This window comes from Megachile rotundata, chromosome 12 (assembly GCF_050947335.1).
Source record: "Megachile rotundata isolate GNS110a chromosome 12, iyMegRotu1, whole genome shotgun sequence".
NCBI classification, from domain to species: Eukaryota; Metazoa; Arthropoda; class Insecta; order Hymenoptera; family Megachilidae; genus Megachile; species Megachile rotundata.
The window spans coordinates 13,931,174-13,943,965 of record NC_134994.1 but is presented as its reverse complement, the minus strand read 5'-3'; the positions used below and the strand labels follow the sequence as shown (position 1 = coordinate 13,943,965).

At 40.5% G+C, this 12,792-nt stretch overlaps 1 protein-coding gene across 1 annotated transcript in view; it reads right to left on the bottom strand.

Annotated features, from left to right (window-relative positions):
• Ephrin (ephrin) overlaps positions 1-12,792 on the bottom strand; it is an 86,773-nt gene that overhangs the window by 72,527 nt on the left and 1,454 nt on the right. The gene's annotated exons all lie outside the window — the stretch shown is intronic.

Here is a 12,792-nt window from a genome sequence, read left to right as displayed (position 1 = left end):
AAGTAATGATCTATATGTTCTTATGATTGTTTACTTTCGTACAATTTGACAGTAGAAATACCAAAGCTATTATACCACGACGTAACCTCAATAAATTTTGATGTTGTCATAGGTTAGATCAAGGAATATTTGCAGTGGCCAACTTACCAGCAAATGAAGCAAACTAACATCTATTACTTAGGCTCCATCCAAAATAGCACGAATGTTATTAACCACCTAATACTTAAAGTAATAAAAAGCACACAAAGAAGAGTTACACCTTCTTCTAATAAGTACCTATAATATTTAAAATCTCGAAAAGGAAAGAATTCACTGATAAAAGCATCTAGCAAGAGTACTATTATTATTTGCACGAACATCCGAAGCGAACTCGAGGTCGAACACGCATGAACATCACTTCTTGCACGGCAATATTGGTCCGTCGATAAGGCGTTAATACACGATCCGTATCGTGCTTGTCAGACGCGAAAAAGTATTTAATCCAGCGTTGAAAGGGTTAAAGCCCATCAGTTGCTCTAAAATCCATCTTTCGTTATTGCATCGGGGCTCGCGAAGTGTGATGTTTCACGATCAAACACCGTTTTCATCCTCGGCCGTAGCACTCCGTCAATTACGATCGATAATTGAGCCCCGATGGCAGCAGCGAGGCCTATTAAAGTGCGTTAAAATTCTTGGAAAAGGAAGACAGGACAAGGTTGTTGGCGCAGACAAAAAAGGAACGCGTCGATCAACGGCTAATTGGGGCACAATCATCGGTGTAACTAGGTGGGGATCCAGGTGGGTCTCAATATAATGCTTGTCGATGTTACATGTGGCGATTTAACGCATGGAAATATGAGAGACAATGTACTGTTTGAAGAGTCGATGTGTGTTAATATAGCGCGAGATAAGGTATATGACGTGATAATATAGCGCTTGACAATATGGAGCGTGATAATAGAGCGCGTGAGGATATACGTGTTATGGGATATAGCACGTGATATAGTACGCGGGATATAGTACGTGATATGACGCATATTGGTGCGTTAATCTGTAGAAATACGGTGAATGAACGGTACAGCGATATGGCGATGGATACAAGTCACAGAAATCTAATATGTAGTAATATGGTTCATGGAAATCTCATGAATAGTAATTTAGCGTGTAGTGGTTGGATGCATAGTACTTCAGCGCGTAGTAATTCGGGGCGTAGTAATTCAAGGCGAAGTAATTAGCCGCGTGATAATCTAACAGGTAGTAATTCGGTGTGTGATAATCAAGGTGATAGCAATTCGGCAAGATGGTAATCAAGGTGATAGCAATTCGGCAAGGTGGTAATCTAATGCGTGATAATATGGTACGTGGTAGTCTAACCTGGAGTAATCCAACGCGTAGTGTTCTAACGTGTAGTAATCCAGCGTGTGGTATTCTAACGCGTAGTAATTCGACGCGTGGTAATCTAACGCGTAATAATTCAACGTGTGGTAATCTAGGGTGTAGCAATTCCACAAGGTGGTAATCTAATGCGTAATAATATGGTACGTGGTAGTCTAACGTGTAGTAATCCAGCGCGTAGTAATTCGACGCGTGGTAGTCAAACGTGTAATAATCCAGCGCGTAGTATTCTAACGCGTAGTAATCCAGCGCGTGGTAATCCAACGCATGGTAATCCAGCGCGTAGTAATCCAACGCGTAGTACTCTAACGCGTAGTAATCCAGCGCGTAGTATTCTAACGCGTAGTAATCTAACGCGTAGTAATCCAGCGCGTGGTATTCTAACGCGTAGTGATCCAGCGCGTGGTATTCTAACGCGTAGTAATCTAACGCGTAGTAATCTAACGCGTAGTAATCCAGCGCGTGGTATTCTAACGCGTAGTAATCCAGCGCGTGGTATTCTAACGCGTAGTAATCCAGCGCGTGGTATTCTAACGCGTAGTAATCCAGCGCGTGGTATTCTAACGCGTAGTAATCCAGCGCGTGGTATTTTAACGTGTAGTAATCCAACGCGTAGTAATCCAACGCATGGTAATCCAGCGTGTAATAATCCAACGCGTAGTATTCCAACGTGTAGTAATCCAACGCATGGTAATCCAACGCGTAGTAATCCAACGCATGGTAATCCAGCGCGTAGTAATCTAACGCGTAGTAATCCAACGCGTGGTAATCCACCGTGCATTAATCTAACGTGTGCCAATCTAACACACAATACTACAGCGCTATGATTAAACGCGTGAAAATCGATTGGTTGAAAATCTAACGCAATAATCTAAAGTGCAGTAACGCAGCATGCGGTAATCAGACGTTCAAAAATCCAACGCAACATAATCTAACGGGTGAAAATGTAGTACGCGTAAATTTATCGTATAACTGTTGGCAAAGCAGAGCAGAACTAAAAATCCTAGTTACGCCAATGAGTAAGCTCGCGAGGAAGCTCCCGGCGGGTTCCCGTGGGAATACCATTATTCCTCTTGTTCGGCGCACACCTACGGTGCGAGCGGTCTCTTCTCCTCGCAACGAGGAGTATAGAACGTGTGCAACACGCGTGCACACACGCTGCCCGGACTCGCAATTATTTTAAGTGTATAGCGATATCCGAGCAGCTATTAATGACGTTCCTTCGCAGATGGAATCGCGTGCTGACCACGGATAACAGGGCCCACGGTGTGCGTACACGTAGGCGCGAATTAATTGGCGTAATAACGATTATTACGCTGTCCCGTCCACAATCAAAACGATACACTTTTTTTCGCGAGCAATAACGCCCTCTGCGCTACGAGTCGCCACCTGCTGAGCCATGGAAATTCTGATTGCGTCCGTGTTTGCCGTATACGGGGAGGACAAAAGGTATGGGAACGTCGTCGATTCGAGCCGCTATATCGGCTGACAAAGGACGCGTGCAATGACCACGGATATTGTCGGAAAAATGAAATGCGTGGGTAATACGGTGTATCGTTCACGCTTTGTCGCTAAAGATGACTATCCGTCGCCACACAATAGTCGATTATTCTGTAACTCTGATGTACGATCGGATCCCCTCGATAGCTTTACTAGTCACCACTCGTGTTGTGCAAATATTAATTCCCATAAACGGGAAAATTGATTTTCCGATGTTTACGTTAGTTATGGCCGGCTTATATGAAATTCCAAAGCCCTAAACTGGGTCAGTGCTGCACCAGCTTTTTCATTTAAAAGAAAAATGGAAGTATCTACGAACTCAAGAAAGGGTGCCACTAGTGTTTGCTATTTTAAAAATTTATTAACGAGAAGAAATATAATATTTCAATTTGCAATATTTTTTAAGGCACGTCATACAACTATAAATATAAAAATGCAGAAATATTTTTGAAAGTTTAGAACCTTGTGTGACATACACAAATTGTAAACTACATTCGAAGTTATTGGCAAAAATTATTTGAATAATTCAAATGTAATTTTTACAAATTAATTTTTAAATGCAATCTCAAAAAGTAGTGTTTGTATTTTTATGTACTGTACAAAGAATTGAGGTGCAAATTAATTCAGAACCGTGGCAGCGAATAAGCCGCCATTTTGACTACAGATGGCACTGCGTGCTCCAAAAACACATGGTGTACCACGCGACAGAGTTATGATACCTTCGCTACAAGAAAACTGGACGAAAACATGGTTTGTGCCATATATGGCACACAATAAACTACCTTATTAACGATACACGTGTAGATCACTATCAGGGCGTCTCTTTATCTTTCTTAATTATGAAACCGTAAAAGATACTTCATACTTAATAACCCCAATAGTGTTATCGATTTCGAGGAGATATTTAACACCCTGAAAGTGTGAAATTCGTAATTAAAAAAGATATTCAACTCGTAAATGGAACACCCTGTACACGTTACAAGGCAGCTAAGATTACTAGATAAATATGTAAAAATATAATAGCGCGATAATAAAACAGGAACTTTCACTTTGTAAGCCGGAGGGGTAGCTACCCTCGCACGAAAGCTCGATGCTATTATAATTCTTATCAAACCTGAATCAATAAAACCTTTAAACACAAAACGTAAAAAAGTGTTTTTATAGAAATCCGGACATAATTTACGTCCGTTAGTTCGCCTCATCAGGCATCTGCAGCGATAATAACGAGCGAGGGGGAATTAGGTGGGACATAAATTCCGGCGAAACGGACACGCGCATTTTATGGATTACCATGTCATAGAGAGGCACTGTGAGAAAACATGTAATCGCATGTAAGACCCGACCGCAACGTTACAGGGGGTTTTAACCCCCATGTTGCCCCTGTTCTCTCCCCGCTGGTCCGTTACCCAGAAGTTGTTGTAACAGGAAACAGCTGCCGTTAGAAAGGACACTTTTCTGACGATTTCGTGTAGCCCCTTTTTCACCGAGCACTCACCGTAGCGTGTTTTCTCTAGCCGTCTGGTTTCCAGTTTCCAGGCGATCCAGCTATTGGCCCCAGCAGCCCGGTTCGCGCTTAATTAACCGTAACGCGGTCCTCGTAGCTCGTAACGCCCCGACGTACGCTTTTTCTCCCTTACACCGGTGACTCTCGAGTGCAAGGCATCGTATTGTTGCCGGAGCAGGAAGCGAGAGAGAGAGAAAAAGAGAGAGAGACGTTCTGTGCCCGGGACACACCGAGTAATGATGTACACGCGTGCTTACGCTAATAATGATCTTTTGTTTCTCGGCCTCTTTGCAGATTTTTAAGGAAGATATTTAATACTGATAACGCCGGGATTTATTGCCAGCCGGCAGAGGCTGCAGGAGATAAACGCGCCCCTCTCGGAAACCCAGCCTATGGCTCGCCTCGCAGAGACAGCTTTTTCCTCGGTTTTCTGCGAGGCGACATTAACGACGAAGAAAATGCAATATTCTTCAGGGTTGCCGCTGCGTCGATATCGGTAGCCGTGGATTATCGTGCTGTACCTTGTGGTAAATTAATGGCGCATTGGCAGAGGTACCTCGGGAGGAGACAGTACCACCCTTAGCGCTGGGCAATTCCGATCAGATACTCTTACGGGTTTTCGAATTTTGTTTAAATTAATTCCATCGGTGATCAAGGTTTTCTAACATCGAAAGTACCTAATATTTCCAGACTAGATGTCGCGATTAATAGTCAGGGTTTGGGTTAGGTCATAAGGAGAGGGCAGTTTAGGTTGCGTTATAAAGAGAGGTCAGTTTACGTTAGGCTGTAAAGAGAGGTCAGTTTAGGTTAGGTTATAGAGAGAGGTTAGTTTAGGTTGGATTATAAAGAGAGGTCAGTTTAGGGTAGGTTATTAAGAGAGGTCAGTTTAGGTTAGGTTATAAAAAGAGATCAATTTTGGTTAGGTAATAAAGAGAGGTCAGTTTAGATTATAAAGAGAGGTCAGTTTAGGTTAGGTTATAAAGAGAGGTTAGTTTAGATTAGATTATAAAGAGAGGTCAGTTGAGGTTAGGTTATAAAGAGAAGTCAGTTTAGGTTAGGTTATAAAGAGAGTTCAGTTTATGTTTGGTTATAAAGGGAGGCCAGTTTAGGTTAGCTTATAAAAAGAGGTCGGTTTAATTTATAAAGATATCCTTGCGTTTGATTCTCCTCATGTATACCTTATGTACATTACATCTGATTCGCACATTACAGTAATTTACACTAATAATTTAAAAAAAAATTTCAAATCATCATCAAATTTAAAAGCCTCAAAAATTTCAAGTCTGTATACAACCAAATAAAAATCCATCAAATATGAAAATCTCAAAAACCACCCACCTTGAAAATCCATCAATTCTTAACCTGCAAAACTGTATCGACTATGGGAGTGACGGTTCTTTTTCGCGGGCCTTTATTGCCTAATTAAGCGCACTGATCCGCTCGCAGAGGCGGTTCCGCGGCAAAACGACGACCGTACCTCGTCGAAAGTAAATCACGCGCGAAAGTGGAGCTACTTATGGCTTCGTAAATCAGTCGCGAGGATTTCCCGCTCTCAGCGAGCGATCGCGGCGTTTTCGCGCTTTTTCGCGGCGGAGTCGCGCGTGTTCTCGCATACCGCGGGAACGAAGAAGAGCGTTCTTTGATCCGCGCAGTCGGTGGAACGCGAAACACGTGGCAACAGGAAGAAGGCGTCCCGCAACTTCATGGAGATATTTACGCGCTGTCCGCGCACTCGTAAACGTCAACACGGTGTCTCGCGTCTCGTTTTTCTCGCGCGTTGCTGACGCGTCGCTACGGGCCCGTTAGCTTTTAATGATGAATAATTAATTTGAAACTCGTTAAACTACGCTACTCCTTGGACAACCACCTTGAGTTTCGTGTCGTTCGACTTTTTCTTTTATTAATGGCTAATTATGGAATTATGTCTACTTCAGCGTGTTCGGGTCTTTGTAAGACAAATTTTTGACCGGGCGCTGTGGGTGGCTATTTTACTATTTATTAGGAGTTTATAATTTAAGTTTATTTATGTTTTAAAGGTTAAAGTTATTAAGACTCATTAAGATTTAGCAAGTATAATATAGGTTTTTTATAAGGTTGAATGTGTAGATGTTTTTAAAGAAAATTTGTGGATCTATACATTAATTAGTTAAAATGAACACGGAATATATAATTAATGTTGCAACAGAATACATTAATTTTTGTTTGCGTAATTAAATGCGGTGATGGTCAATAAATCAGATCTAACATAAACTTCATCTTTTATTTTTTAGTAAAAACTCTGTTATACTTGAAAACTGACTTCAGAGAACGAACATAGAATTGACATTTACCAACATTTTATTTTATAAAAAAATCATAGTTTTGTCATTTGGGTCACAGAGAAAAAATGGCCGTCTTTAGAAGATTATTCTTTCACATCCCCAACGAATCATTTAACTTACTATCTATTTTATTATTTATTAATTAAGTTTTCGTTGCTAGATTATCTTATATTTGAAAGCTGTATGTATGTACAATTATAAAGCAGATTATTTTAGTGTCAAGTTTTTAAGTCCGAATTAAGAGTTCGAGAGGTGGCGCCATACAGGTACGGTGGCATTCTACTGAACTAGGTAGAGCATCACCGTATGGGTACAGTCAGACTCGAGCTCTATCTTGCCTCATTTTTCACACCTTTCTCTTAATTCCCGCAAAAACATATCAAACAAATAGGTACCTTTTTACGGATAATATTATCTCAAATATAAAAGAAAATCTCACCTTCAGACGGTATAAACTGTCTGGAATTAAGACTGGAATTAATCAGAGGATTAAGGCTTTAATGTTCAGAAATGTGAATTTAGTCTTAAAATTCTTTTCACTTTGAAATATTGTGCAGTAAGGTTTCGTTTGATCTCCGAATTTAAATATTAGAATTAATATTAATATAATAATATATTCGACTTCTGCGTAATTTGCCTGCAGATTAAACGGATTTTCAATCACCCCCATTTGAAGAGTTGGAAGCTCATCCCAACTAAAGTTTCTTGAAGCATACGAGATATGAAAACGTGTTTCATTGCGTTTTCGTCGTGCGAAGCGTTTCTTTGTTTCCGCGCGATTCGACATTGCAGCGTCGACGGTTATTTCCATGAATCGGGTAGCGAATTCCCGATCTTTGGTACGGAGGGTACTAGTTTCCTCGAGGAAACCATTGATTTGTGGCCGCTGCAAATCGATGTTGCCATAATACACGAAGCTATAAAGCGCCACGAAACGGAGCTACCGGAGGATAATAGGAACCTCCGGTGGTTTTTCAAAAACGAGCTTCTCGCCGCTTGTACACCGGCAATTTAATAACGGTACCGAGGCCGTGTTAAAGTGTAACGGTTTGCGATATCTACACCGACCGAAATTAAGATTTTCGACGTTACATGCCACCGAACGTTAATTTCAATTTAACCTATCGTTCACGCTTCAATTTTCACCTTTATTTAATAACGTGTTTCGTACAAAGAAAAATAACTTATTAAAATATACCTTGTTACTGCATAATCACATGCAATTATTTGATCATAAGTTAATTTAATTCACTGTCGAAAGGTATGTTATGTCAAAAGGTAGAGCTTTGACAAGATACTTAAGAGACTTAATGTCAGGTTAAACAGTTTTGTCCATAAATCAGTATAAACTAGTTTTAGTTTTATGTGAAGAATAATATTATTAATTTACTGCAGTATAACATTGCTCAACTATTTATTGTAATTTCAATTATATTATATAAAATTTCTAATTTTATTAACAATTACATATGTAGTTTCACTGTCAGACACTGCACTCATCATTTTAACTGGACATATTATTTAGTTCACATATGTAGATATGTCTTTAACAAAGATTGTTCATTTCTGTCAGATCATGTTCAGCAATCTTATCTGTCATTTATGAAGTGTTGAATGCTATAAATGTCAAAGTATGAATTTTAAAAAACTCGACATGTATATTTGCTTCATATGTGCACACATGTATCATATGTATCATATGTGTATATTTTTCCAACAAAAATTGTTTCTGTCAGATCATGTTCACTTATTTTATCTGTTACTATAATAAATATTATTAAAGTACGTCAAAAAATGAATTTCAAAAAACTTGATATGTATGCTTGCTTCATATACATACATGTATCATATGTATCATATGTACATATATGTTTCTAACAAATATTATTTCTTTTAGATCATGTTCACTTATTTTATCTGTTACCTAATAAATATTATTAAAGTAAGTCAAGAAATAAATTTCAAAAAACTTGATATGTATGCTTGCTTCATATACATACATGTATCATATGTATCATATGTACATATATGTTTCTAACAAAAATTGTTTCTGTCAGATCATGTTCAGTTATTTTATCTGTTACCTAATAAATATTATTAAAGTAAGTCAAGAAATAAATTTCAAAAAACTTGATATGTATGTTTGCTACATATGTGTACACATGTATCATATGTGTATATGTTTCCAACAAAAATTGTTTCTGTCAGATTATGTTTAGTTATTTAATCTGTTACCTAATAAATATTATTAAAGTACGTAAAGAAATAAATCTCAAAAAACTTGAATTTTCAAGAATGCAAAAAATGCGAGAATTTTGCGTGCGATTTTGTAACGTCCGATGACTTATGGAGTTGAGTGTACATCGTGACAGGACGATTTCGAACGAGCATCGCGAGGTTGTCGGTATCAGGAATTCTGGTAGATCGTGTCACAAGGCTCACTGCTCTGACAACTTGCCATTCATTAAGTTAACTCGTGCATGCCAGTGTACGTGACTTACTGTACGGAATAATTGGGCTCGCGTTAAAGTAGCAGACCCGGGATTTCGCTGGTTTCCCAACTTCTCGGAAGACGACTCGTAAAGAGTCAACCAGTTCTTATTGGCCTCGCTTTTTCGACGCGTGTTCCAGGATTGTTCGTCGGAATTATTCTCCGCGCCGGCTAAAAATAACGAACGAAAGTAACCGAAACTGTTTTTCGAAAAAAGGCCGCGAAGAAAAAGCACCTCGATGAATAGTGACATTTTTGCGCTGGACAGGTGTCGGGTAATTATATTCATGTATTCGTGTCTCTTTTTTTCGACGAAACAACAGGAATCGCTGTTCGAGCGTTAAAAGCATGCATAGAACACCGTTTTTTCGACCAGAACGCGTTTCATAAATATTTCAAGTAATCATCCGTGGTATCGACAGATCGACGTTGTTATCGTGAAATATTGGTCACGATTTAATACTTTGTCAGCACGTTTGTCCCGCGCGAGAATTAACTAGGTAGTCGGCCAAAAATGCGACAGAACGTGTTACGCGTGCGTTCCAACGGCTATGTAGAATACGAAACCGTAAGCGCACGATAAGCAGAAATACTTATTGCACGGTTCATTCCATGCCTTCCTGAACTCGATAGAATCGTCTAGCCGCGCACGAGAGAGACTAGAGAGTTCAATAATCTGCCGCGGCAGATCTCCTCGCCCGGCATTGAAGTCTCCAGCGGCGCTGCAGCATCTGCTGCCACGATATTCACTCCGCCGACGTTATTTCGCGAAAAACCTTGACCTTACGTTCCAAATACATTCCCCAACAATTAATAAGCAGAATTACTTTCCCTTAGAATCTTGCAAGGTGAAAAATAAAGTTCGATACGTTTATAAAGGGAGAATTTGTCCGAAACACAACGAGGCTGTAAACGTCAGTCGTAGCGCGTTCGGACACCTTCGTAACTCGTGCAAACGGATTTATGGTAATCAAAGAGCCACCGGTTTTCATGCTTCATCTTTTTCTCCCGCTTTTTTTACGTCCGGTTCCCTTAAAGCGAATTTCGATTTTCCAATAAGCGGGCAAAGATTTACAGCCCTCGGGAGCACGTTCTCGCGCACGAGAACTCTCCTCCTTTTCACCCGCTTTTTTCCCTTTTTCTTTCTTTCTCTCGTTTTGCTCGCCACACGCGTTACTTCCTTTTCGATTTTTTCTCCCGGCGCAGGACGTGTTTTTTACTGCCCTCCGTACGTCCCACGAAGAAGACAGTCTGACAACGTCCTTCTCCTTCGCGAAATGAATTCTCACACGTACGGGCACGCACACGCTCGCCGGGCCATCTCGTCCTGGCCTGTAAGTAATGCATGCGCGACTTCAAACCGATCGTCAAAGTCAGCCGGACGTTGGGCCCTTATACGAGAGAGGAGAATAGGGTGGCCGGATTTCGTTGTGCACGCATACCTTTTGCACCGAGAGGGATTTCGTAAAAACTTGTGCAACTGTTTTCCTCAAATTTTAACTTCGCTAATCAACCTTCGTTTGCGTACTTTCACGTCCGTAATATTTACGCACCCTAGTACCCTAGTTATACAGTCATTAACACTTAGGTTATTAACACAATGGCCGACGCGATTTTTCACGAGTCAAACATTTACGACAGGCGTTTCACGTTTTACGATCGATCCCTGGGTATTAGCTCGCGGATGCACCTTCAGCATGTCGATCGAGCAAGAAATTTCAAACGATCGAGAAAATTACGCGTCAAGCAGGTTTTTCGCGGCCGCAAAAAAAAACTGTACGGCGTCGATTATACTGTTGACGCGAATCGTGAGCTTGTTCACGTCCACGCGAATCTATACCAACAGCTAAAATTGCAGAAAAGAAATTGTTCGACTAACAAGCCGCTACGAGGCGTTTCCTCTCGCGGCGAGACGGAAATCTGAATCTTTACACGCGATTTTCGTACGATACACGGTTAACGCGACTGTTTTTGCCGTTGAGCTGGCCGAAAAACGGCAGAAAAATACCGTGACAAATTAGATTAACCACACGTAATGTAGATTTAATTGACGGCGCGGTGAATCGGGGCTGCCGGTTCAGTTTGACGAGCGCCGAGGATTTTGCCCGCCTTCCGAGCAGGAAGCGACTCAGAGAATGCTTATAGATTTTTTCGTCAGATAGAGTAACGAGCCTCATTACACCATCAGTTTTACACGTTACGCGTGAAATTATGATAATCAGCAAGGTCATTCAAAAATTTCAGTACTTTCTTCCACAATTTTTTACTTGATTCTATATTTCTGGGATTTTGATCATTTTGGAGCTGACATAATGTGTGGACGATTTAAGATATATTCTGATGTTTGTATTCTATGAGTAGGTTCTAATGTCACGTTACAGAGACAAGCAAGATAATTCAAAAATTCCAATACTTCCTTTTCATATGTTCTTCCACAATTTTTTACTTGATTCTACATTTCTGGGATTTTCATAATCGACACAAAATTTAGGAGCTGACATAATGTGTGGACGATTTAAGATTCTGATGTTTGTATTCTATGAGTAGGTTCTAATGTCATGTTACAGGGACTGGTGAAATTAGATGCTCCAGAAATATGTGTATTCGGGTGTTTGGACTTGACGTGCTTTACGAGTGTCATAGTGACGATGTGGTAGAAACATGTAACACGAAATCACGTGTTTTCATGAGCAATAGATCATACGTATATTTGGATGTTTGCTTACTCGGCTCACAGTTCATGAATTAGTAACAATGTTAGAGCTAGACACATTAATATCAGATCACATGAAACCACATGCTATATTTTGACGTTTTCTATACTTCTCACACTTCACGAATATTATGTAACAATATTAAGAGTAGACACATTAATATCACGTGTTGTGGCAACATGTGCACAGAATTAATATACGAATATTTCGATGTTTTGCTACATTTCACGCGACACGTAACAATGTAGAACACATTAATCGTCAAGTGAAATTATTCTACGTTCCTTTTACATACTGTGAGTTGAGTACACATATATTTATATATCTATGTACAATCTTATGCCAGAAGATTTCTATGATTGTCCAAACGTAATATACGAGAAAAGTATCCCTGACAGCTTAATTTTCGTAACACTAGAAAACGTAGAAAGAGACTCCATAGATTTGCTGTTCGGTTGTCGCGACGCTACGGTAGCCATTAAAAACGTCGTAAAGAAGCGGATTAAGGCGATAGGTAAAAAGAAGCTGACACCGCGGGACGTATTGTACAAGCAGTTAGGCAAACTTTAACAACCGTCGAGTCGGTGAGAAAAAATTGATCGCTCGCAAGGACGCAATTTCCCGTCTGGTTGGCCGGTGGAAATCGTCGTTTCCTCGCTTTTATCGTCGACGATTTGGACGACGACGCTCAGCGGAACGATCTCCGCGGCACGGCCCATTCCGTGGGCGCATTAAAGCGAGCTCGACGTCGCGATGCACCCTGTAATTTTGGCAGACGCGATACCACGGCCCCGACGCCGATAAAAGCTCCGCCGGAAGCGAACCGAGGGTCGTTACTCAAAAGCGACGACGCCGCGGGAAATCGATTGCCAGGCGACGACTTTCAAA